General features: G+C 39.3%; 1 protein-coding gene across 2 annotated transcripts in view; it reads right to left on the bottom strand.

Annotated features, from left to right (window-relative positions):
- The window catches only part of CFAP95 (cilia and flagella associated protein 95), a 129,476-nt gene that overhangs the window by 67,842 nt on the left and 34,039 nt on the right, over nt 1–27,595 (bottom strand). The window contains exon 3 of one of the 2 annotated variants that reach the window (XM_080670903.1): nt 9,693–9,801. The exons of the other annotated variant lie outside the window; for it this stretch is intronic. The gene's annotated coding sequence lies outside the window, so the exon portion shown is untranslated. The remainder of the gene's footprint in view (nt 1–9,692; nt 9,802–27,595) is intronic. 2 annotated transcript variants of the gene reach the window in all.

The raw sequence follows: 27,595 nt of genomic DNA, 5'->3' as shown, positions 1-27,595 counted from the left end.
CTAATCCTATTCCATCTTAATGTGAAAGATCACTTTGGCCTAGAAATGTTCATAACCTGACATAAGGGTGGGTAATTTATAAAAGCACTTCCATATGTTTAAAAGTCTTTTGGATTTTATATATATATATCACAAACTGGAGATTGGCAATTTGGTATGTGAGACAGCTAAATTAACACAGCACAAACCCACAGGATAATCACTAAAATTTCCATTTAATTTGCATAGTAAAGTCTCACTTGAGTCAAATGGTAATATAAAAAATACCTAATATGTATGCAGGAAGTTCACTTCATAATATCATGCTTATTCTTTGTTTTCTTGAGTAACAATTTTTTTTTTAGTCCTCACTTCTAATCTTCCAAGATAACTCTTCCCATATGTGCTGCATTTAAGAAAACCCAGTAGACATATAACCGGGTGGCTGATAGGGGAAACACGCAGGTCACATAGAACTTACACTCAAATTCCACAGTCGAGGGTAACCAGCTTCTTCCTGCTGAGGATGACTTACTCCCTGGCAGAATCTCTCTTATAACAATTGTTTTAGATGATTGACATTTGGGCTTCTTACAGGATCCCCAGAAAGCATACCCCTCTGACCCATATAGAAGGAAGTGCAGGTACTTCCCAAATCAGTTTTCCTCTCTAATGCCACAGGCTGCATCAGGAATGAGTCAGATTTCAGTCCATCAAGTCCTCCAACGTCAGGTAACACTGATCAAGTCCCCTGTCTAGTATCCTTGAGGCCTTACTCAAAGGCTTTGAAATGAATGGGACATACTTATTACCCCTACCCCTTGGGGACAACAGGTATGAGACTCAGCATGCACACAATCTTCAAATGATTCCTCCAAATTCCTAATACTCTCGGCCTTTTTTCAATCTTTTTTTTTTTTAATCTTCAAGGTGGATGAGAGGCCGGGGGGCTAAAAATCAGTTGCTGCCCAAATGCTTTGCCTATTCTACACGAGTAATTCAGCACCTCACTTTGTAATGAAGGAGTTGGCATTCATTATCTTAGATCTTTAATCACAAATGAGGAAGTCTTATTTTACCCTGTTAAACAGTACTCCCCTACCAACTGTACCTTTTCTGCACCACAACCAAAAATGTCATTATCATCAACAAGTAAGCAATGAGACTTTGTCAAATCTTTATCTTTAAAAAGCATCCAAAGGCTGTTCTTATTTCTCAGCAGCAGTTTTGCCTTTAGAAATGCTGGCTGTCTTCATGTCTGGGTGAATTCAGTAGTGCCATACACAGACTACTTAAAGGATCCCAGAGGAGCAGAGAGGACCCCACCCCATTACTATTTTGAATAACTGGGACTCATAGGGTACAATCAGAAAAAAAATTTCATTGTGTTTGTGTGTTTTTTTTCCCCACTGCCTGTTTATGCTAGACAGCTAGCCTGTTTGGGATGGTTCATTCCCTGTTCAGAGAAGAAATAAATCTTGGACAAGTGCCATATTTTATTCTGATCACTCTCAGATAACAAAACAGTCTTGTCACAACAGTGTCTCAGTTAAGTAATTAATATTAGTAAAGTTACCCCATGAGAGCTTTTTAGCTGTCTAGTTGTCTGAGAGAAGGAAGGAGGAGCAGAGAAATGAAGAAATAGAAAACCAATTAACCCTGCCCTGCCCACATACTTCCCTCTGCAGACCTCTGGCCTGCAGCAGACTCTAAATGGTGGAAGGGAAAAGATTTAAATTTAAATGAAATTCATAATTTTGATTATATATTTTAATTATTGAAATGTGACCAATAGACATAAAAATGGACCATAAAAATGATGGAAACTGCACATATTTTATCCAGGGATTGAGAAAAAACTAACTTCACAAAGTAGGATAGACAGTAGGGGTGTGTGTGTGTGTGTGTGTGTGTGTGTGTGTGTGTGAGATTGCACATTTTTAGCTACATTTGTTCTTGCTTAAGCAAATTAATATACATGAAAAATTAAATTCAAGTTTCTCTAAAGTTAAATTTGGCCTTATTTTTGATACAGAAGAGTTATGAAAGAGAGTGATTGGATAAAAATGGTGGACACCTACTTTCATTCCTGTCCCAAACCCCTAGGAATGGCAAAGAAGATATTTGCTAGAATAAACCCATAGCTGCAGCAGACAACAAGGAAGGTACACATAGCGGGCTAAAATTGATACAGAATTCCTGAAACAGTAAAGGTAGATTCAATTGTGCCAATCAATACTGGAGAAGACAATCCAAAGTACTTCCAGGTTAATAAGGCTGGAACCAATGGCATCAACTCCAGGCTCAGAGATAATGGAGACAGGAAGCATGACAGGACTCAACAATCCATTACCCCCAAAACAACTTCCTTTCTCCTGATTTAAGTTGTTCTTTCACAGTGACATTTAAAATTATTCCATTTACAAGAATTTCATCTATATGCCTCTTTCAGGTACTTAGATCTGAATACAAGCATCTCTAAGACTATGTGGTCAAAACACCATTCTACTGTGTTAAACAAAGAAAAACACACCTGAGAGAAACCAAGATGGCGGCATAGGTAAACACCTAAACTGCTGCTTCGCACAACAATTTCAAAACTACAACTAAAAGACAGAACGGACAACATCCAGAACCACAGGAAAGCTGGCTGAGTGAAAATTCTACAACTAGAAGGAAAGAGGAAAGCTCACAGAGAATTGGAGGTACGGCAAAGGGTCTTTGTGCGCGCAGAGAGGAAGGGCGGCTAAGAGCCTGGCTGACTTTCTCTGGCGGAAGGGGGAAGGAAGCCCCCGACTGCACTGAACCCCAGTTCTGACTGCACTGAACCCCATTTCCGGGCGAGCCCCTGGGGACCCACGCTCTTACGGGGGGAGTCTGGACTCTCGGGTGGAGACTCGGGAGCCGGGGAAGGCGGAGGACTGAAAGCGCGCGCGCGCCAGTGCGCACAAAGGCTGCGGAGGTTGCCACAGGCTTTCCCTAGTGGAAGGGAGTCAGAGGCTCCTGACTGCACTGAGCCCCAGTTCTGACGGCAGTGAACCCCAGTTCCAGGCGAGCCCCTGGGGACCCACGCTCTTATGGGGGGAGTCTGGACTCTCGGGCGGAGACTCGGGAGCCGGGAAGGCAGAGGTCTGAAGGCACGCACGTGCGCGCAAGGGCAAGGCTGACAGGAAGCCAAGACTGAGATTCCACCCCATCCAAGCTGAGCACAGAGGCTATTGCAATTTGGCAAGTCTAATCCTATAAGGCTGTCTCCAGCACCGAACTTCTCCCAGCATAGACACAGCTGATCCTTACAGCCAACTGGCCTGGAGGTCAATTCTTCCCAGTGATACCAACAACAATAAAGACTTAATTACAACAAGGCTGTACACACAGTCCACAAAGGGGTGCAACAAGAGTGTCCACCTCAGGTTAACTGGGGAGGCAGACCCACTGGGCCATATTGGAAACCTAGCACACAAATCTACCTTACCAACTCAGGGAAGCAGTGAAAATGCAGCCTCAAAGAATCAGATCACAAACGAAAGAAATGGAGGAAAACAAACGACTGGATATAGAATTCAAAACCACGGTTATAAGGCTTTTTAAGAATATCCTAGAAAAGGCCGATAAATATAACGAGACCCTCGAAGATATGAAAAAGGACCAACTAGAAATTAAACATACACTGACTGAAATAAAAAATATTATACAGAGACCCAAAAACAGACAAGAGGAACACAAAAATCAAGTCAAAGAATTGAAATACAAAGAAGCAAAAAACACTCAACCGAAAAAGCAAAAAGCAAAAAAAAAAATCCAAAAAGTTGAAGATAATGTAAGAAGACTCTGGGACCACTTCAAGCGTACCAACATCAGAATTATGGGGGTGCCAGAAGAAGAGAGAGAGCAAGATACTGAAAACCTATTTGAAGAAATAATGACTGAAAACTTCCCCCTCCTGGTGAAAGAAATAGACTTACAAGTCCAGGAAGCCCACAGAACCCCAAACAAAAGGAATCCAAAGAGGACCACACCACGACACATCATAATTAAAATGCCAAGAGCAAAAGACAAAGAGAGAATATTAAAAGCAGCAAGAGAAAAACAGTTAGTTACCTACAAGGGAGCACCCATACGACTGTCAGCTGACTTCTCAACAGAAACTATGCAGGCCAGACGGGAGTGGCAAGAAATATTCAAAGTGATGAATAGCAAGAACCTACAACCAAGATTACTCTACCCAGCAAAGGTATCATTCAGAATTGAAGGGCAGATAAAGAGTTTCACAGACAAGAAAAAGCTAAAGGAGTTCATCACCACCAAACCAGTATTATATGAAATACTGAAAGGTATTCTTAAAGAAGAGGAAGAAGAAAAAAGTAGAGATAAAAATTATGAACAACAAATACATATCTATCAACAAGTGAACCTAAAAATCAAGTGAATTAAAAACCTGAGGGACAGAATAATCTGGTGAATATAATAGAATCAGGGGCATAGAAAGGGAGTGGACTGATAATTCTCAGGGGGAAAGGGGTATGGGGGGTTCAGGAAGAGACTGGACAAAAATCATACACCTATGGATGAGGACAGTGTGGGGGAGGTAAGGGCAGAAGGTGGGGTCGGAAATGGGTGGAGGGGAGCTATGGGGGGAAAAAGGAGAAATAATTGTAATAATCTGAATAAAGATTTATTTTTTTAAAAAAAGAAAGAAAAACACACCTGAGTCAATTAAATAAATGATAGCTGAATTTCTCAGATCCAGTGTAATTATATCCCTTCATATTCTTTTTTAGGGTCATTAATTTTTAAATGCCAAATTTAAGACCCACTTAGCTATTCTTTATTCATAAAATGAATATTAGCATACTTCTGTACTATTAATTTATTTGCTATTTTAAAGTCTAAAATGACTATAATACTGCTAATATTAATATTAATATTAACCTAATGTGCTCATCAATGTGGTCCTTTTGATTCTATTCCATCAATAGAATGCGAGTTCCAAAAAGCCTTGGCATTAATTCATTACCTGTATAAGAAAATTTGTTTAATTATTTGCTTTTCTTTGATAGCATCAGATGTGCTTGTACTTAAAATCCTTTTGAGCCCGGCTGGTGTGGCTCAATAGTTGAGCTTTGACCCATGAACCAAGAGATCATGGATCCATTCCCAGTGCACATGCCCGAGTTGTGGGCTCAATCCCCAGACAGCTGATCAATGATTTTCTCTCATCATTGATATTTCCATCTCTCTCTCCCTCTGCCTTCCTTTCTGACATCAATAAAAATATACAGTATCTTAATAAATCCTTCCGAATTTACAGGACATGCACCACTTCCTCAGAAGCAGTCTTGTGACTGTGATTGTGACAGGGCCTTTGGTAGTGTTGTGAGGATCCTTGGGTGAGACTTTACAAATGAACAAGGATTGATAAAAGTACCCCTGATCAGTTTAGTTTGCTTGGGGCTCACTCTGTTATAGCCAGTAGCACCTGAACAAAATCCAAATAAAATACCAAAACAAAATACCGTAGTTTAAAATGCTATTTCCTATAGTCACTTAGAATAATAAGACAACCAGAGAAACTCCAGTGGCTTGAATTACTGCTCCCCTGTGAATCTGCATCTCCCATGGTCCCACACAGCCTGAGGGTATTGGGGTAGGAAATCCATTATGCCACCACTGAAACCAGAGGGGTATGTTTCCAGATAAGACTTACAGCACACCTTTTCCAAAACCCTGTTCTCTCTACTCACAACTCCTCTTTTGGTTTCCTGAATTTCAATCCTCTTGTATTCTGCATATGTGTGGTGGCCTAAGGGCACCATCTTCTTTGAGGGTTTCACCTCAATGGCCTAATATTTCACGTTGGTACATGAGAATGTGGTTTTGTTCTTGCCCTTTTGGAGTCTTGGCCATAATGTAGACAAAGGGAGTCTCATCTTAAATATCTTTACAAAAAGCCAATGTGCACATTCGCCCCAGCAGTAGCAGTTAAGGGCAAGGAAACCTTCAATCAGCTAAACAGAAATGCTGGTACACATAAGAAGCAACCACTCAGCAACAATGCTGAAAAAAAAAAATGCTACGAAGGCATTCAGAAGGAGAAGCAGATGGGAATAGGACTGGCCAGCACATATGCAGACATAATTTGAAAAACAGGACAGAGGTTATAGCTAAGATGTAAGAAATCAAAGCCCACAACATATGCAGTAAGATGTATACAATACCCAAGCCAGAGCAAAAAAGTAACCAGGCTCATTTTCTGCAAGGAGTATGTATTGTCGGATGTTTAAAAGGCTTAAGAGCGGAGCAACATGGCATTTTAAAAGGGAGTTTGGGAAAATATTTACGATCTTAGACTTTGGAACCGGTAGGGAAATAAATGGATTTTAATTTTTAATATACTTGCCAGCTGTTTGACTTTGAATAAGTGATAAAGCTTCGCTTGGCCTCAGTATCCTCATCTACACAATGTGGGCCACGTGTGGTACCTGCCTGGGGAGTTTTTCCAAAGATGAAATGAGGTGCTGTTCATGTAACCATCTTATTGAATTCATTCTATTCCATCAATAGAATGCGATCATTAAGCAATTTGATTTTAATCAAGGCTTGGGAAGAGGAGTTACAATCAACTGGGAGGAGCTTTGCCTGTCCCTTAAATCCCACATGGATAGCTAGTTCTTTCCTTTGGCTTGTTGGAAATTTTAAGCAAGTCCCATAGCTTTTTTGGGCCCCTCAATCTCAAGAAGGATCTCATTGTAGCTATAAATTTTCCAGTCCAGTGAAGTAATCACTTCTAACTGATTAGATTTAAGGTTCCCACCTCCCCAGCTCAGGGCTGCTTTAGGCATGGAAGCCTACAGTGGGTGGGGCCTTGTTCCACTGCTGTTTCCTTTCCTTTCCAGGCTTCTCTCTTCTATTCCCCCAACTCCCAGGCCCCTCCCATGTCTGGCTGATGGGAAGAGATGAGGCATAGTGTTAAATGGCTCTTACTCTCTTGACCTTTGCTGGTGGTCCTGGGCTTATAGGACATTCAAAATTGACTCCTCTCATGCGGCATAATTGTAATTGTTTCCAGGGACTCTCTTACAAGGCCCTCCAACTGTAGCTTGCTGGAAGCAGGCAAAGCTCCTCCCGGTTGATTGTAACTCCTCTTCCCAAGCCTTGAGTATCTGATGGGTCTGTTGTGCTTGGTCTCCTCATCCCCTGCTCCTACTCTAAGCAGCCTTTTCAAAAGTGCTTTGGCCAATTTTCTCCAATGAGTCCATGGGTAAATTTACACACTCATATATCCTTGACCAACATCCCACTTCAAGGACTGCTTCCCCCCCAGAGACCCCCACCACCTGCTCTGCCAGACCAAGCATGGCCTCTCAGCTTTAGGTTCTCAGGCATATGTCATATACCTGGACTCTATGTCCTCTAAATTACAGGACACACCATTAATCTCTCTGAGTGGCTCCCTTGAAACACCTCTCAACTGTGGAAGGAGGGACATAAAACCCACAACTAAATAAATCCTCGTTCAACTCTTGGGCTCTAGTCTTCAAAGACATAACCATTCATACTGGCCTCACCTAGTTTATTATTTTTTACAGCTCCTGCTTAGGTATCTTGCTTTAGGACATATGGCTCCTGCCAAATATCAAGAGTGTTCTAATATTTAGACCTCCATCAAAATCTGTGACAAAAGGAAGAGACACTCATCCATCCTCCTGCCACATCTAGCATCCCACCTGACACATGAAGGTATGGAGAATCTGTATCCCCTCCTTCTTTTTATACACCTGGGACCTTGGGTGAGCCATTTGAAGTAAGTGAATCTAGGTTGAGAACTGAAATAATGTCTTTCTTGTCAACTTTATAACTTTGTTTAAGAATAGCAAGAAACAAGTTGAATGAGCAAGTGCTTTATATATAAAAAGATCCATAGATAAAAATGTAACCTACTATTAAGACATGAAAGTAGCAGTTTCATCAGAAATAGTGACTCCTTGCTTTATTTTTCTTCTTATCTAATACATACTGCAATTCTGGTAAAGGAAGGCCAAGTTTTCAATGACCATGAACAAACGTCAGAGAGAAGGTTAATATCTTATTTATGCATCATATATTAAACCTGAGGATTAACTACTATAATGCATGGAATATAAGGAATGAATGTTGTGGTTCTTACACCTCACACTTCACTTCATCTTGCTTCCTCCAACAATCCAGAGACCAAAAACATTTTCATTTAGAAATAAAAAAAATAAATGTTTTTCAAGGTAAAAAACAACAACAACAAACTCTAAGTGCATGCCAGGCAATGCCTGCTTTTTCCACTTGCTCTTGTCCTGACGATAGCCCTGTGCTCAAGAAAGCAAGGTTAAACTGGATTTGGGAGAGTGGGAGAGGGTGACTATTGATAGAATTAGGTACCAGACTCAAGAGCTCCATCCATATGTGAGCTAATGACCAAAGAGACAGCCTGGTGCAAAGGCAAGAGGGTGGGGTGGAAACTGATGAAACCATCAGAATTCCCCTGAGAACTGAGCTGTGAGGAAAGAGCACAAATGAGCAGAGAGAAACAGAGATGCCAAGAGAGACTCTCTGTGTGCTTGTGTCAGAGAGAGAGAGAGAGAGAGAGAGAGAGAGAGAGAGAGAGAGAAAGGGGGGGGAATGAAAGAGACTGTCTTGCTGTCTTGGTTCTTTTAAATTTTTTGGTTCCATATTCAGGCAGTTGTATCTTTATAATAAGTCCCCATTTTTCAGACTATCCTTATTACTCTGTCAATTGAACTATTCAAGGAAGGGAGATAACAGTCTGGGCCCTGCAAAGCTAATTTATTTCCATCATACTGGAGAACTGAGAATCTTCTAGAACCATTGCCAATTATAAGTGTGGATCTTCCTTCCTGGACCTGCCCTATTTCAAACTAGGCCAGCCTTTGAGGGCAGAATGTGATATAAACCTAGTTTTTTCAACACATTCACACCCGCCCATGTCAAATTACCAGCTTTTCAGGCCCCAAGACCATCCTATTAAGGTTGAATTGGGTCTTCAACTAGCCCAAAGCTCGTAGCATTGTAGGACACAATTTAGGGATCTTTGTGAAGTTGAGTTCCTGCCTCATACTGATTGGGTAGAAGTCTAAATAGCCAAGCAGTAACCCACAAAAGCAGTTCAAATACAAATTACTGATGCAATGCAATGAATATTCTTTTTGTAACTGGGTGTACAAATATTATAAGGATTTTAGCATGTTTTAATTACTCACAACTCCGTCACCGTAAGTACAAAAAGAACTGAAATCTAAGTCTTCCACTCCCTAACTGTGTGATTTTGAGAAAGTTGCTTAACCTCTAGTAGATCCTACCCATCTATAAAATCAAGATAATACCTACTTCACATGGTTATTGTGAAGGTCAAAGCAGACACCTAGCAAGATGCCACAGGTGCAGCAAAAGTATAACAACAGTAATCATTTCTTGAGCACTTGGTCTGTGCCAGGCTGCATTAAGCACTTTACTTGTTTTATCTCATTTTATTTTCACAGTAACCTTTTGAAGTATACACATGTTTAAGGTAAGGTCACTGAAGCACACAGTGACTAAATCACGTGCCTATGTAACTTACATAGCTAAGAGGGTGGCACTAGCAAAGTACTCCTCCCTTTATTTTTTCATTGTTCACAAGGGGGAAGATTCCAGTCTTAAAGAAATTAGCAGCCACTACTCACTTGGGGTTCATCAGTTCCAAGTCTCCAATATGTTGAATTACACAGTTTTTTAATTTTCTCAGGACCCTCGATATCATAATCTTTGGGGTAAGCTTCTCTGTTGCGGTGCCTTAAGAAAAAAGTAAGAATCTGTTAAGAGATAAAGCTTATTTATCATGTACTGCATTTAAACTTAAAAAAAAATACCCAATAAAAATTGACTATATTTGTGAAATTATTTTAATTACAAATTTACTAGATTTATGACATATATTTTCCATCTCTTTTTGAATAATACTGAGGCTACTTCCTAAAAACAACTTGGCATTTGTGGTAAAACTAATATCACAAAACAATACTTAGCAAGCAGCAATTATTCAGTGAATCCAATTAAGTGAATCTTATTTAATAACATAGATTAGTTACCAAAAGTAAATTCTAAAATAAGACATGTTAATATTTTAGAAAGGCAACTTGCCACTTTAGAAATTTTTCCCACCATGAATTTTAATAATTTTTTTTCAAAATGAGAGAGAACAGGCAGTATTTGCTCATATGAATTTATAACATGTGCTCCGTTTCTAAAGAGGGTCTAAAAGAAACTGACAATTAAACATAAGGTAGAAAAAAAAACAGTTCTTAAAACATGTAAATGGAACAAGAAAAAATATTCCAAACATCTTGTCTAAAAGACTGGTTAGAAATAATAAGGGAGAAATTTGGGGATAGAGAAGAAAGAAGAGATGACGTAGCCTGCAAGAGAAGTAGCTATTTTTTTTTAATATATTTTATTGATTTTTTTACAGAGAGAGGAAGGGAGAGGGATAGAGAGTTAGAAACATCGATGAGAGAGAAACATCGATCAGCTGCCTCCTGCACACCCCCTACTGGGGACATGCCCGCAACCAAGGTACATGCCCTTGACCGGAATCGAACCTGGGACCTTTCAGTCTGCACACCAACGCTCTATCCACTGAGCCAAACCGGTTTCTGCCGAGAAGTAGCTATTTTTATAAAGCTTTCTTGGGTAAGATAAAGGAAGCTGAACCCAAGCACCCGTCAGAAGCGAACTTGCAATTAAGGGATACAGGGCTAGAATTGTATAATGGACACTGAAGTATCCAAAAATTTCTCTATCCATCTGTCCCTTCAATTGTCCCTTCATTTAGCATGTACTTTTAAGTACCTACTACATGCAAGGCATTTTGCTAGGTACAGGGGATGCAATGGAAAGCAAGTCTGATGTAGTCGCTGCCTTCACTTGCTCACAATGTGGCAAGAACAACAGACAATTAAGAAAAATCTACAACATGCTGAGTGTGGTCACAGGGCTGAGGAAACAGAACAGCATCCATTCACCTAGATGGGGCACTCAGTGTCTAAGTTAGGAGGTCCTTTAGGAACCAACCCTCATCTTGGCCTTTGTACTGCATTCAAATTACACCTTACCTCCCCACCTCTGAGAATTGGGAGCAGAGTTATGCATAGAATACAACAGCAAAGAAGTCCAGATTGAAGTGGCAGAGCTCCAGCTCTCTTGCCTTCCTCACAACTGAGCATTAATTTTAAAGACACTAAAAGCATACTGGTACAATACCAGCATTTTTTGAGACTGACAGAAAGTTCTCATGAAAGTCCTTAGTGGGTATATTGAACAACATCAAGAGCCATGGGTGGTAGATGTAATAAGGCCATGAGTTTGAGCCTTTGCTAAGCCAGGTCCTAGCTGTGTGACCTTAGGCAAGTTATTTAACCCTCTGTGCTTCATATGTAAAATGAGAACATAGACAAATACCAGTACCTTTTTAGATTTTTATTAGAATTAAAATGAAAAGAAAATACAGAAGGTCCTTCAAATACTGTAAAGCTTTATAAACATCTATGTATAGTGAATACTAATCAGGCTTCAAAAATTCTGGTATATAAGAATCACAACTTAATTTTTCCATAATTAAACTTAATTTCCATAATTTAACAAGCTCTCATTTTCCAGTTGGAAAACATTAGTCTTGGTCAGTTCAGGGGTCCTTTTCGCTCTAAAGAGTCCATGTGATTCCCCCATGCCAAGAATCCATCTTTGTTGTCATCCTCTCTTCTTGTTAGCATTTGTGGAAACATTCCCCTATGGTTTTCTGTTATGGATCCATGCATATCTCTGCTATGCCTTCCTGGTCCTGCCACACAGATGTTTGTATAGACTGGCACTGAGACACAAGGGTGCCAACTCAGTAGCCTACCAAAAGCTTTCTTGTGTCCCCCTCCACCCAGGGTTTCTAGAAACTCAGATGCTGTCCCACCAAGCAGGTAGGTGCTTCATGTCCCTACCATCCTGACCATGGCAGACACATAGGAGCCCTGTCCTTCAGACAGCTCTGCAGACATTACCCTGGAGATAGAGGCCGAGGCAGTGATAAGTCCCACCTGCTCTAGGACTTCCAAAGTCTTAATTCAAATTTGGGATCCTGAACAAATTCACACGTTCTCAACTTCTCTGCCTCCTCTGTCTTCAGTCCATAAACTCTTCATCTACTCTGGGACAGGATAGCCCACCTTTTCATTTATTCTTCCAAATCTAGGTTGTCATCCTAAGGTCTAAGCTTTTGAACCCCAAATTCAAGAATTTGGCTGTGTTGCCTGCTGGATCATTCTTACCTGAAGAAATAAAACTAGAATACCTCCTTAAGAGCATAGGAATTAAGGGGGAAAGCACTAACTAACACTTCAATGTATTATTCCCAGAGCCCATCTCTATTGGGTACCTTAGGCACAGTGCCAGAACTTGTCATGCTTTTTAGGGGCCCCCAGAGTGATTCAATTCTTTTTAAATAAGAAAAAGAAGATGCCGAAACCGGTTTGGCTCAGTGGATAGAGCGTAGGCCTGCGGACTGAAGGGTCCCGGGTTCGATTCCGGTCAAGGGCATGTACCTTGGTTGCGGGCACATCCCCAGTGGGAGGTGTGCAGGAGGCAGCTGATCGATGTTTCTCTCTCATCGATGTTTCTAGCTCTCTATCCCTCTCCTTTCCTCTCTGTAAAATATCAATAAAATATATTTAAAAAAAAAAAAAGAAAAAGAAGAATGTAACCCAGCTGGAATTATATCTATATTTATACCAATGCAGTCATAAACTATAATTTTTAATGTTTTTTTTTAATAAAGGAAGGGACCCATGAAGGCAAAGACAGTAAGTGTTCATGAAAGTCAGAAGGCAGTTCTGATTATCCCACCATATATTTTAAGTTGTATTATAACTGGATTATTACAAAAAATACAGATATGTTTCTTTTCTTATAGCAATCTCAATAATAGCCAAAAGCCCAGCATTGGAAAGATAAATCTATAACGAAAGTGTTTCTTTGGAGGACGGAGCTAATGCAATTAGCATTCCCTAATGCCTGTAGGCTGCCCGTGAATAATGTGCCCACAGCCTGTAGCCTCCGAGAGACACACAACTGAAGGCTTAGACCTCCTCCTATTTCTACGAGGCTGCCAGCCTTGCAAAGAGAAATATACATGCTTAAAAATTATAGAATATATAACATATAGTAATATATAATAGAAAATATCAGTTTTATTAAATATACTAAATGTATTTTTAAAATTTTATATTTTAAATACAATATATGTACTATATACTAAATATATACGTGTTCTATATAAAGATACAGTAATAATAATCAGGGTCTTATAAAGGAAATGGCAGATTAAATTAATTCCCTGGCTTTATATTATGTCAGGTGAACACTAGTTTGTATTATCAATTTCCCTGAGATAAACTGAAAATCATATACTGAGGAAACAAATGAATCAATGCATTGAGAATCTCAAGTGAACAATAATGACATATAAAGGCAAAACATTATTATGTGTAATAACATCTATTTACAAAAGTATCTATTTTGTATCTATTTACAAAAGTATTTTAAAATACTTTGTCAATACTAACTAAGCGTTACAGCATCTTTGTGAGACAAAAAATAATAAAGGTATAATAAATATAACCTTTATATAGCCTTGTTCTCCTTGCTACCTGCATTTATTTATGGCCACCATGCAATTTTCCATGACTTGTCATTTAAAACAATACAAAATTTATAAGGAAAAAAATGAATATAATAAAATGTACAATGTCTCTGGAACAGTAACTTTAAAAGTTTTTGACCACAGCCCTTGCCTACCTTACTCCAACCCACCCTGAGACATTTGCCAATACTTGGAGACATTTTTTATTGTTGCACCTGGGTGGGGAGGGCTGTTAATGGTATCTAGTAGTGCTGCTAAACATCCTACAATGCACAGGACAACCCCTGCTCAAAGAAGTAGCTGGCCTAAAATGTCAAAAGTGCTGAAGTTAAGAAAGCTCTAGCGAATAGTTGTAAACCAGGCTCAGATCGGTGGTTTCCAAACCTGAGTGTCTCATGGAGCAGCAAAACTTTCCCTCAAAATTTGTAGAACCAACATAAAATTGTCCACCTTTGTTTTTTTTTTCTTTTTTAAAAATAATTCTTTATTGTTCAGATTATTACAGTTGTTCCTCTTTTTTCCCCGCATAGCTCCCCTTCACCCGGTTCCCATCCCACCCTCTGCCCTTACCCCCCGTCCCCACACTGTCCTCATCCATAGGTGTATAATTTTTGTCCAGTCTCGTCCCGCACGCCCCCCCCCCCCACATCTCTTTCCCCCTGAGGATTGTCAGTCCACTCCCTTTCTATGCCCCTGATTCTATTATATTCACCAGATTATTCTGTTCATCAGATTTTTTATTCACTTGATTTTTAGATTCACTTGTTGATAGACATGTATTTGTTGTTCATAATTTTTATCTTTACCTTTTTCTTCTTCTTCCTCTTCTTAAAGGATACCTTTCAGCATTTCATATAATACTGGTTTGGTGGTGATGAACTCCTTTAGCTTTTTCTTATCTGTGAAGCTCTTTATCTGACCTTCTATTTTGAATGATAACTTTGCTGGGTAGAGTAATCTTGGTTGTAGGTTCTTGCTATTCATCACTTTGAATATTTCTTGCCACTCCCATCTGGCCTGCATAGTTTCTGTTGAAAAGTCAGCTGACAGTCGTATGGGTGCTCCCTTGTAGGTAATTAACTGTTTTTCTCTTGCTGCTTTTAATATTCTTTCTTTGTCTTTTGCTCTTGGCATTTTAATTATGATGTGTCTTGGTGTGGTCCTCTTTGGATTCCTTTTGTTTGAGGTTCTCTGTGCTTTCTGGACTTTTAAGTCTATTTCTTTCATCAGATGGGAGAAGTTTTCTGTCATTATTTCTTCAAATAGGTTTTCAGTATCTTGCTCTCTCTTCTTCTGGCACCCCCATAATTTGGATGTTGGTACGCTTGAAGTTTTCCCAAAGGCTCCTTACACTATCTTCATATTTTTGGATTCTTTTTGCTTTTTGCTTTTCCAGTTGGGTGTTTTTTGCTTCTTCGTGTTTCAAATCTTTGACTTGATTCTTGCAATCCTCTAGTCCGCTGTTGGATCTCTGTATATTATTCTTTATTTCAGTCAGTGTATGCTTAATTTCTAGTTGGTCTTTTTCATATCCTCGAGGGTCTCGCTAAATTTATCAGCCTTTTCTAGAAAATTCTTGAAAAACCTTATAACAGTGGTTTTGAACTCTATATCCAGTAGTTTGCTTTCCTCCATTTCTTTCATTTGTGACCTGTTTCTTTGTCTCTGCATTTTGGTTGCTTCCCTGAGTTGATAAAGTGGCTTTGTGTGCTAGGTGTCCTATAGGGCCCAGTGGCTCAGCCTCCCCAGTTACCTGAGGTACACACTCTTGGTGCACCCCTTTGTGGGCTATGTGCACAGTCTTGTTGTAGTTAAGCCTTGATTGTTGTTGGTATCACTGGGAGGAATTGACCTCCAGGCCAATTGGCTGTGAGGATTAGCTGTGCCTACGCTGGGAGAACTTCTGTGCTGGAGACACCCTTATGAGACAAGACTTGCAAAAGCCTCTGTGCTCAGCTTGGATGGGGCGGAGTCTCAGGGTGGAGCAGACAGCATTGGTTTCCCGTCAGCCCTGCCCAAATAGGCCCCTGTGTCTCAGTGTCCCGCAATAATCACTGCAAGCACCTCTGAGAGAAAGCCACCCTTGAGTTTTGCCCGCTGCCAGACAGTCCAGTTTCTCCCCAAATGAGTCTGGGTCCCCAGAGTCTCGCCCAGAACTGGAGTTCAGAGCAATTGGGAGCTTTTGTCTCCCTCCCGATTGAGAAAGCCAGCCGCGTACTCAGTTGCCAGCCCTCCCCACGCATGCACCTTCATACCTCTGCCTTCCGCAGCTCCTCTGAGTCTCAGTGTGCTTTTCTCTTTCCTTACAGCCCAGTTTCTCCCCATATGAGTCTGGGTCCCCAGAGTCTCACCTGGAACTGGAGTTCAGAGCAGTCAGGAGCTTTTGTCTCCCTCCCAATTGAGAAAGCCAGCCGCGTACTCAGTTGCCAGCCTTCTCCGCACACGCGCACCTCTGTACCTCTGCCTTCTGCAGCTCCTGTGAGTCTCAGTGTGCTTTTCTCTTTCCTTCTAGTTGTAGTATTTCCACTCAGCCAGCCTTCCTGTGGTTCTGGATGATGTCCATTTTGTCTTTTAGTTGTAGTTTTGAAATTGTTGTGTGAGGCAGCAGTTTAGGTGTTTACCTATGCCGTCATCTTGGTTTCTCCCCCACCTTTGTCTTGACAAAAACATTAAAAATAAAATAACCATCTATCACCCTTAATAAAAAGACCTCTATCACCAAAGATAGGTAAAAATTATATGAGTCCTTTAAATGGAATGCATTTTATACAAAAACCTTCTTATATAACTTCATAGCCTATACATCACCTTGGATTAGTAAAAAGGTCATTGTTGACCAGCACTGTTCTAGTCTATAGCCTCGCTTCTGCAGATGTTAATTTGCCCAGACGTGTATTTTACAGCAGCTGGTCAGCAGTCAGTTCAAGGCCAAAGCAGCCTGAATACAGACTTTCCATGCTGCTGACTGAATGAAGAGCTGTGTCTTCGATGCCAGGCATTCAGGTACAGGCTGACATTCTTGCTGGAAGGAGAATGGCTTCCTGCCAGAAGAGCCAGAATATTCCTTGACAAGCAGCCTTGCTTCTGCTGAGGACCTTGTTCTATAAAGCCAGGAGTTCAATGCTTTGGCTACTTCTTTATATGAGAAATCTTTATGAAAGACATCCTTAATTACAAGAGATGAAACTTACTTCCTCTAGTCTACTGTGGGAGAGAGAGTATGGATATGAGTAGAATTAGGAATAAGGAAAGGGCTGACAGGACAGAATCAGAGCTGCCAACTGTATAAAAAAGAGCTTGGAACCATGTCCCTGTTGTCAAAAATGCCACTTAGACTGATGTGAAGAGGGTCAAATTCAATAGAACCTAGAAGGGCAAAGACAGCTTGAGCAGGTCCCATTCTGAACAAATGCCCAACTTATCCAGTTGACATACAACTTTCCACCACCCGCTTTACAATCACCTGAACCCTCGAGATTCTGTTCTTCCTATCTCCTAGGGCCTAACATAGTTGTCCCAAATCATGTCTTGTCAAGAGAACCTTCTAGTTTGTTTCTGGAGTCTTTTGGGAGCTTGAGTTTCCTACCATAAGAGCTGGATGATTTCACATCCAATTGGATCTGTAAGCCCCCTTTGAATAAACACATTCAAATCCTCAAGTGAGTTTCAGGGCGGAACAAATTCAAGTCCAGAGAATACTCAGGGAGGGACCTGCAGCTTCCCTAAGGCTGCCCCAACAGTCAGTGGAGGGCAGACAGGGTTAGATTAGCTCATAGGATACTCCTCAAAGGAGAGGGAACCAAATTACACTCTAGGGTTTCCATACTCCCATGTCTATGCGGTGGGGGTGTTGCAAGGAGGGGTTTCAAAGAAATCCATATCTTTATCACTGCTATGCCTTTTACATTGCTTTATAATTATTCATTAATGAATCTTCCTTCTCATTGCATTAAGAGCTTCTTAGACACAGGGTTTATTTTATATTCATCTTTGTGATCTCAGTGCCTAACATAGTCTAACACATTGTAAATGATTATTACATCTTAAATGATTGATTGTGTTTACATTTTGTTATTGTAATCTTAATATAAATGTTGAGAGCAGTGGCTTTCAAATGTGTCCATAAAATAAAGAGTATCCCAGCTCACTCTGTAAAAGCACACATAAAGAGGGAGTGATTATGCATATAGAGATGATAGTTCTTTGCAGCAAAAACGTGTCTCAGGAGGAATTATGAATCTACTTGCTGAATGGGAAAACTGTCAACATACATATGCATAACATTGATTGCAAAGGAGGTTTGAAGCTGAGCAATATCTGACATGAGAACAACGAAAATTCGATCTGAATACTAGCTTCTGGTTATTTGACAAGAGACATATTTTCTTTGCAGATTTCAAAGACGTTAAAAATGTTTAGTTAATACTCCAGATGGCAGAATACATTAATTTTAAATTTTAGAATTATTAATGTAGTTCACAAGTACTCTTTCAGCCACTGTACTTTCTGATGTAAATCTAACCCAAATTAGGTTTTATAATCATCTGCTACCTAAAACTTTAAAAGAAAATTGCCTTCAAGAGTCAGCTATATTTTCTGACACATTAGAAGCACAAAACCAATAAAATCAAAGACTGCAAAGAAATGTTTGACAATCCTCTTTAAAGATTTCATGGACAAATGATTTACATGCTAAGATAGTGTTATTTGGTGTATGAATGTACCAACTGACAAATGAAGACTTTTAGATTCCCTTGCAGAATCGTAAGTGAAATCTTAAGTCCTTGGGAGATACTGTGACATTTCCAAGTTATGAAGAGAGACTTTGTTTTTCAATGTGTCTCATGCTGTATGTGATTTGTATACCAATAACAATAAAACCACAGAATTTGAAGCCTAAAATAAAAACCACTTGATAGAGTAATTTTCTTCACTCAACATACATTGAGTGGCATGTAAATATGACCCATTATTATTATGAATTGTTTTCACAAAAAATCTTCAAGAATAGGAGGCCTCATGGAGAATATTGGGAGGGAACAAAAGGAATATAGCCATTGGAGCCTTTGCCGATCTTAATAGTGTAAACATTAAATAAATGTTGTCAGTCTGATTAACTGCCAAACACATGACTGTGAAAACATTTAAAGGGACATGTATTAAGTAAGGTGACACAATAATTAATTATCCCACCTGGGACATTTGAAGAGGGAAATGAGGTACTAGGTACACTAGTAGTGGTGAAAACCAGGACTGTCCTGCTCCAACCAGGATAAGGACATTCTCACCCTATCTTCAGACAACTGGATCTCAATTATCTTCAAATCCTAGAATACTTCTTAGGGTTTCTTTGATCCTCCCCTCCAGAAACAGCTTATACTGACTGGCCAAAGATACTCTGGATGGTAAAAAAGTAAGGCTAAAGAGATTCAGGGTTTTTATTTTTATTTTATTCCTGTTTACTGAATTTATTGGGGTGACAATGGTTAACAAAATTATACAGGTTTCATATACACAATTCCACAATACATCATCTGTCCAGCATATTGTGTACTCACCACCCCAAGTGAGAGTTAAGGTTTTTAAAGTATATTATATATTAATAATTACTCTAGTCCAAAGAATATCTTGACAGTATATCTGGCATGAGTGGCATGAAGACCAAGTTGCCCCATTTCAAAACAAAAGCAAACACCTGATTACCTGTGTAAACTCCTATTCCTAAAGTGTTAATATTACTGCCTTAAGTAATTTGAATTACTCTAGAATAACATCAAAAGATTCTATTATATGAGCTTAAGGTCCATTTTAATGCACACTTCTGTGAATGCATGAGTAGTTGCATATTAAGTAGATAAGTAAGCTTCTTTGGTTTCAAAGCCATTTCATTCACATAAAAACAAATGAACATGCCTCTCTTCATGAATAGCATGTAGAGTTAAAACAGTCTTCTGCTATGGACATAGCTACACAAATAAGTATTTTCCCTTCCTTCCTAGAAATCACTCAAAAGAAGCAAAGAAAATGGAAAAATTATAAGAAAACGAAATTGTTGGCAAAATCAGAAGTTATAATCTCCAGATTACATCATGTGCAAGGGCTACCTACCATAAGCAGCCAAGACCCAGTCAAAGACAAATGGAAGACGTGGCGGTAAGAGGCAGTAGCAAGAAATGTTAGTAATGAGATTCCCAGAGATGGGAACTCTCACGATGCCAACCAAATTACATTTCCATGGTTATGCAGAGAAACTTAACACAATGGAAAATGCTATATTACACACACACACACACACACACACACACACACACACACACGGGTGGGCAAAAGTAGGTTTACACTTGTAAGTATGAGAAAGTTTATTCTTATATTATTTATTAATTATTGTATTACAAATGTGACCTACCTTGCATATATACGTATATATAAAGCACAACATACTAAAAGTATATAGGAGCTGAAAATTCAGTGAAAGTTCACAGGACAACATTTGGAAGAAAGTCTGTAACCACATAACTTCAAAACACCAACTCTGCTGACATCCTCCAGGTACTTGCCAACATTGTACAGGGCAATGGCTTCACAGCTAAAAGGACAAAAGTCTAGTCCTATGGCCCCCCTAGAAGGGAAGTTTCACAAGAAAGTCTTCCATATGTGATAGATACTGTACTCCCCAATACAATTTCTCCTTCTTTCCTAGGAATACAGAGGTTAAAATTCCCAGCTCTCTTAGTGGGGCCTTTTGACTAGTTCTGGCCAATAAAATAAATATGAGCAGAAATTATGTGCCATTTCTGTGCCAAGACAGTTACAGTCTTTGTACAACCCTCAACTCTTTCTTTCCCTACCAGGGGAAAGAAAGATATTCCAGATGATATTCCTGATATTCCAGATGATGGAGCCTCAATCAGCCTGAGTCCTGGAGTATCTATGTGGAACCCCACCAGAAACCTACAGTACTTTGTGTGCTTAGGAAATAAACCTTTAGGGGCAGCTGTTTGTTGTCATAGATTAAGCTTAGTTATTCTAACATTGAAATTAGTACAAGAAGTGCAGTGGGTGCTATTGTGATAAAATGTAATAAACATGGCATTGGCTAAAGGCCAAGCAGAAGACAGCAGGAAACTGACATCAGAGGCTGGAAAGGCCAAACATCTGATAGCCACAGTGGGTGAAGAGTCAAATCATTACCTAGAGAGACTGGGAAAGAGATTTGAAAACAGTTTGTTAGTTCTGTGTGTGAGTTGCTAATTGACAACTGTTTTACCAAGGTACTTTTAAAAAGGGAGAGAGAGAGATAAATTCAGGAAATTGGTTGGTTTACCAGAAGCAAAAGGGAAATAAGAGATTCCAGAAATGTGGATCCTTGAAATAGTAGCAGAGCCAACAATGTTTAGATCTCAAATAGTAAGAGGGAAAACTGAGAAAGACTTTTTTTGAGACAAGGTTACATTACTAGTAAAGCTCAGGCTTGCAGGAAAGTTCAACCAATTGCCAGATCCTCCCAGTGAATGAAGTTGCATTAGAGCAAATATCAGCATAGGGAGCTAGACAAACAGAAGTTCCCAGGGTTTCTGATATCTGAAATTAACAACAGTCTCAAACTGACACTCAAAATGTTATGAAGAGTAAAAGTAAAGAAATACAAGTCTGAGAACTTTGTCTAGAAAGAATTGAGAGAGAGGTTACTAGCAGTTTGAGCTAACCATAGTCAAATAAAGAAGAAACTTACGAAGTTTTTAATAACTGTACTTCCAAACAACCCATGAATTGCATTTTTAAATCCTTTAGCTGTTCAATATTTAAAATATCTTTTGGCCTCCAAACTTCTTGGAAAGGAAATGAACTGAGAAAGCTGAAAACCCACAGGAAGATATATTCTATGACAACCGTTGCAGGTGTGGTCAGGGAGAATAATGGAAAATAGGGGCAGAGCCAAGGACTACAAAGAGAAATAGGAAAGGGAAGCTGCTGTCAGAAAGCAGAATCAGGGTCTAACCAAAGAACATTCCTGACACCGATGTAGAGCTCCCTAACAATGTGTGCCTGGCAGTATTTGAGAATGTGGATAGCCTGGCCGGTGTGGCTCAGTGGTTGAGCATTCACCCATGAACCAAGAAATCACCATTTGATTCTCAGTTAGGACACATGCCCGGGTTGTGGGCTTGATCCCCAGTAAGGGTGTGCAGGAGGCACCCAATTGATGATGTTTCTCTCTCATCGATGTTTCTATCTCTCTATCCCTCTCCCTCTCTTTTTAAAGATCAATGAAAACATTAAAAAAAAAAATGTGGATCACCTAGCTGGTTTGGCTCAGTGGATAGAGTGTCGGCCTGCGGACTGAAGGGTCCCAGGTTTGATTCCAGTCAAGGGCACATACCTGGGTTTCGGGCTCAATCCCCAGTAGGGGGCATGCAGGAGGCAGCCAATCAATGATTTTCTCTCATCATTTTTGTTTCTATCTCTCTCTTCCTCTCCCTTCCTCTCTGAAATCAATAAAAATATTTTTTTTTAAAAAGAATGTGGATCAATGACAATTCTGTCACTTCTATCCTTCCTCTTTCTGAGGAGTACTTATTGCAGTTAGCATGTCCCTGTACCACCAGTGTATATTACATAGATGGGCAGGGGGCAGGTAATTTTTGTTGCTTTATGGATTTCTGAACCAAGTAGAGCCACAGCTAGACTCAGTAGAGAGATATATATAGCATTACATGTAGAGATCTTAGACTTTGACATATGACTAGATGGAATATGGGTCATTTTCCTTGGGTAAATGGGTGAATATAGTCTGCATGTGGCAAGAGTAAGACCAATAACTGGTGACCTGCTTAAAAAATACAATTTCAGCCGAAACCGGTTTGGCTCAGTGGATAGAGCGTCGGCCTACGGACTGAAGGGTCCCGGGTTCGATTCCGGTCAAGGGCATGTACCTTGGTTGTGGGCACATCCCCAGTGGGGGGTGTGCAGGAGGCAGCTGATCGATGTTTCTCTCTCATTGATGTTTCTAGCTCTCTGTCCCTCTCCCTTTCTCTCTGTAAAATATCAATAAAATATATTTTAAAAATATATATAAAAAAGAAAAAAAATACAATTTCAGAGGCACATGAAAATTTCATAAAAATTAAGAAAAATATTTTTATTTGTTTAAAAGATAAATAATGCAATAAAACTAGAAATCTATGACACATTTTAAGAGATCTGTCTTCAATCTGGAAATAAACACTTTATTAAAAAAACTCATAAATCAATACAAACTTAAATTGCTGCATTTGTCAAAAATTCCAATAGAAATGCCACATAAGAATCAATAGGATATATTTAAAACGCAACCTATAGAAAAAAATAAAAGTTTAAGTGTTTATATCAATAAAAAGGAAACAATAAAAATAAGTGAATCAGTTAATTCAAAACAGAAAAAGTACAAGCAAGCCAAAAGAAATCAGAATGATAGAATAATTCAAGATAAAAGCAGCATAAAATGAGTTAAAAAACAAAATAAATGAGTAAGTAAACAAAATAGACAAACTCCTGCCTGAAAAATTAAGAATAAAGACAGGGTAGGTACAAAAAATACTGAGGGATGCAATATCCGTACAATGGACTATTATTAGGCAATTAAAATAAACGAGGTACTCATACATGCTACAACATGAGTGAACCTTGAAAACACCATGGCAGTAAAAGATGCCAGTAGGACCATTATATGATTCCATTCATATGAAATGTCCATTATAGGCAAATCTATGGAGACAGAAAGTAGAATAGTGGTTGGCCAGAGGAAATTTAGGGCAACAGCATTTCTTTTAGGGTTAATAATAATGTCTTAAAATTGATAGTGTTGATGGGTATACAACTCTATGACTACACAAAAAGCAACTGAATTATACACTTTAAAAGGGTGATTTGTATGGCATCTGAATTATCTATATATATGAAAGGCTAATATGCAAAGTGTCCCCTCAGGAGTTCGACCAGGAGTTCAATCGCTCACTATGATGTGCACTGACTAACAGGGGGCAGTGTGGAACAAAGGAAGGCTCCAGCCCAGCAGCTGGAAGGCCCCAATGGGCCCTGATCGCCGGCCAAGCCTAAGGACCCCACCCGTGCACGGATTTTTTGCACGGGGCCTCTAGTATCTTAATAAAGTTTTAAAAATAAAATATAATCATCAAAATAGAATAAAAACATTAAATCATTAAAGACTACTTTCCATTATTCTATGCAAATATATTTGAAAAGCTACATAACATAAAACTTTCTAAGAAAAATAATTTACCAAAATTGTCCTCAATAGATACAAAAGTCTAAACTGATAATTTCCAAAGAAGTAATAGAGAAAGTTGTCAAAGAAAAAAGAATTACCCCCTCAAAATAGTATTAGGGCTAGCTGATTTTATTGGAGGAAATGTCTTATTTGTGCCTGAATGTCTAGCAGAACATTTGACATGTTTTGACCTTCTCACTCATCAGAAGTACATCGGCCTGGTGAGGTCAAGAAGACCTATAGTGGGTCACATTTCACTCACTATAACATAACTATAAACCAGCCAGAGGGATCCTTTTCAAATTATTTATATTTACCATTGGATTGTTTAACATACAAAGAAGTCCAATAAAAATATGCAATCTATCTAGACTAAATTTTTCTAATGCATATAATACCCGTACTTACTGTTTTGAGTTCTGGGTAAGAAGTCCATAATATCTTAACCTCTAAGAAATTGCCTGCAATGAAATTTTGACTGCTTTGTTAGCATGAACCCCTACAATGAGAACGGGTGCCACTGAGCTCTTAAAATTCAGGATTCTTATACAGTAATGAGTGGGGCATTTCTTATCTGTACTAGATCTATTAGGGGTTTTGCTGTTTGCACCCTTGCTGTGAATGGCCATATTCAAATTAGCTAGCCTTATTGTGTGAATCCTAGACACATGTTACCTCTGTTCTTCATACACATCTGGCTGTAGGCCTTTGGATATGTATATTAGACATCATATAGATAGATGAGTAGATGCTGTTTAGCTGGTATGTCTACCACTAGGACTAAGAATCACAATTCTTACAATCACACCCTTGACATCATTAGATACCAGTCATTATGCAATAAAAAATGCCCACACATATTTCCAAACATTCTGAGGGAAGGGGTAGTAATATCCTCAGTTGAAAACAAACGTGCCATCTTTAGTTCTCCATATAAATCCTAGAAACTCAGACAACCTTTTCTAGAAAACTTTCTCTGATCCAACAGGCCTAAGTGCTCCTCTTGGATGTTTCCAGAGCATCCTGCTTACCCCAATCCTAGCTCATATCACAGTGCATAGCAGTTGCCTGGTTAGTCTTCCTTATTCCTGTGTCTCACCATAACCTTGACCTCCTAAGGGTGGGGAGGCTGTCTTGCTTGAAATCCCAGATCCAGCAGAGTACCTGCAACATAGCAAGGGTTCTATATATATAAACAAATGTCATTCAAAAAAATTGATCTTTGCCCTGGCTGGTGTGGCCCAGTTGGTTGAGAGTCGCCCCATGCACCGAAACTTGCTGGTTTGATTCCCAGTCAGGGCATATGCCCAGTTTATGGGTTTGATCCCCAGTCAGGATGCATACAAGAGGTAACCAATCAATGTTTCTCTCTCACATTAATGTTCCTCCTTCTTTCTCTCTCTCCCTCTCTCCCTCTCTCTCTCTCTCTCTCCCTCTCTCTCTCTCTCTCTCTCTCTCCCTCTCTCCCTCTCTCCCTCTCTCCCTCTCTCCCTCTCTCTTCTTCCCTCCCTTTCTCTCCCTCTTATGTAACAGCAATAAAAGCGTGTTTGTTTGTTTTAAAAAGAGCAAAGAGCTCTTGCCCTAGCCAGTTTGGCTTGGTGGATAGAGCATCGGCCTGCGGACCAAAGGGTCCCGGGTTCAGTTCTGGTGAAGGGCACTACCTTGGTTGCAGGCTCCTCCCCAGTGGGGGCCCTGGTCAGAGTTTGTGTAGGAGGCAACCAATCGATGTGTTTCTCTCACATCAATGTTTCTCTCTGTCTTTTCCTCTCTCTTCCACTCTCCCTAAAAATCAATGGAAAAATATAATATCCTTGGGTGAGGATTAACATAAAAAATAAAAATAAAAAAGTGCTCTTCAAACAAATGAACAAACAAGAAAAACAAATAAGAACTCATAGACAGAGACAACAATATGGTTGTTACCAGAGGGGAGGGTGAGGGTAGCGAAGGGTAAAAAGGGCCAAATATATGGTGAAGGCAAGATTTGACTGTGTGCACACAATGCAATATACAGATGATGTATTATAGAATTGTACACTTGAAACCCATATAATTTTATTAACCAATGTCACCTCAATAAATTTAATTAAAATATTTTTAAATAAAAAAAGAGCTCCTTAGAGAACATTTTTAAGTAATTTTTCTTTTTTTGGCAAAAATTCAAGTAATGTTTCTGGCTTCTAGCTTAGCATCTCAGCGTGTGTGTTTTTCAAGTGTTTAAAAACTTGTGACAAGTCACTCATATATTTTAATTTCAAAATATTCTTTCTACCACTTTCTATAAAAGGAGACTAAATTCTTTGCAATAAATAAAATGACATTATATTAATCAGATTGGGGATATGACATCTTAACAAAGAAACATAATTTTTCTACCAATTTATTATTTTTGTTAATACTTCAAAACTCAGACAAAATAAAAACACATGATATGACTAATAACAATTAAAGTGAATTTGTATTTCAAACAAAGAAAAACAGTTATAACTGATTGGTGTCTATCAAAAACAGTAACACACAAATGAGACTACATTAAAATAAAAAGCTTCTGCACTGCAAAAGAAACCATCAACAAAATAACAAGAGAGCCCACTACATGGGAGAACATATTTGCCAATGATACATCTGATAAGAGGTTAATCTCCAAAATATATAGGGAACTCATAAAACTCAACAAAAAGAAGACAAACAATCCAATTAAAAAACGGGCAAAGGACCTAAATTGACACTTCTCCAAAGTGGACATACAGAAAGCCAAGAGACATATGAAAAAAATGCTCAAAGTCACTAATCATCCAAGAGATGCAACTCAAAACGACAATGAGATATCACCTCACACCTGTCAGAATGGCTATCATCAACAAATAAACAAATGACAAGTGTTGGTGAGGTTGTGGAAAAAAAGGAAATCCTAGTACACTGCTGGTGGGAATGCAGAATAATGCAGCCACTGTGGAAAACAGTATGGAATTTCCTCAAAAAATTAAAAATGGAAGTCTCATTTGACCCAGTGATCCCACTTCTAGGAATATATTCTAAGAAACCAGAAACACTCGCCAGAGAGAATATATGCACCACTATATTCATGGCAGTGCAATTTACAATAGCTAAGATTTGGAAACAGCCTAAGTGCCCATCAGCAGATGAGTGGATAAAAATAACTGTGGTACATTTACACAATGGAATGTTATACGGCAATAAAAAAGAAAGAATTCTTTCCATTTGCAACAGCATGGATGGACCTGGAGAGTATTATTATGCTGAGCGAAATAAGCCAGTCAGAGAAAGGTAACTATCACATGACCTCATTCATATGTGGAATCTAATGAACCAAATAAACCAATGATCAAAAATAGACCCAGAGACATAGAAGCATGAATGAACTGTTGAATCTCAGAGGGAAGGCGAGGGGGTGGGGGGAGGTGGGGAGGGAGAAGGAGGGGAAGAGATCAACCAATGAACTTGCATGTATATATGCCTACCTAACCTGTGGATACAGACAATGGGTGATGAGGGCCTTGGAGAGGGGACTGGAGCAGCTGGAAGAGGTTAATGGGGGGAGGGGGGGTGAGGGAGGAGGACCTATATAATACTTTCAACAATAAAGATTAAAAAAAAAACCACAGTAACACAAT

This window comes from Plecotus auritus (assembly GCF_963455305.1).
Source record: "Plecotus auritus genome assembly, chromosome: 5".
Classification (NCBI taxonomy): Eukaryota; Metazoa; Chordata; class Mammalia; order Chiroptera; family Vespertilionidae; genus Plecotus; species Plecotus auritus.
This window is presented reverse-complemented; position numbering and strand designations above follow the sequence as displayed.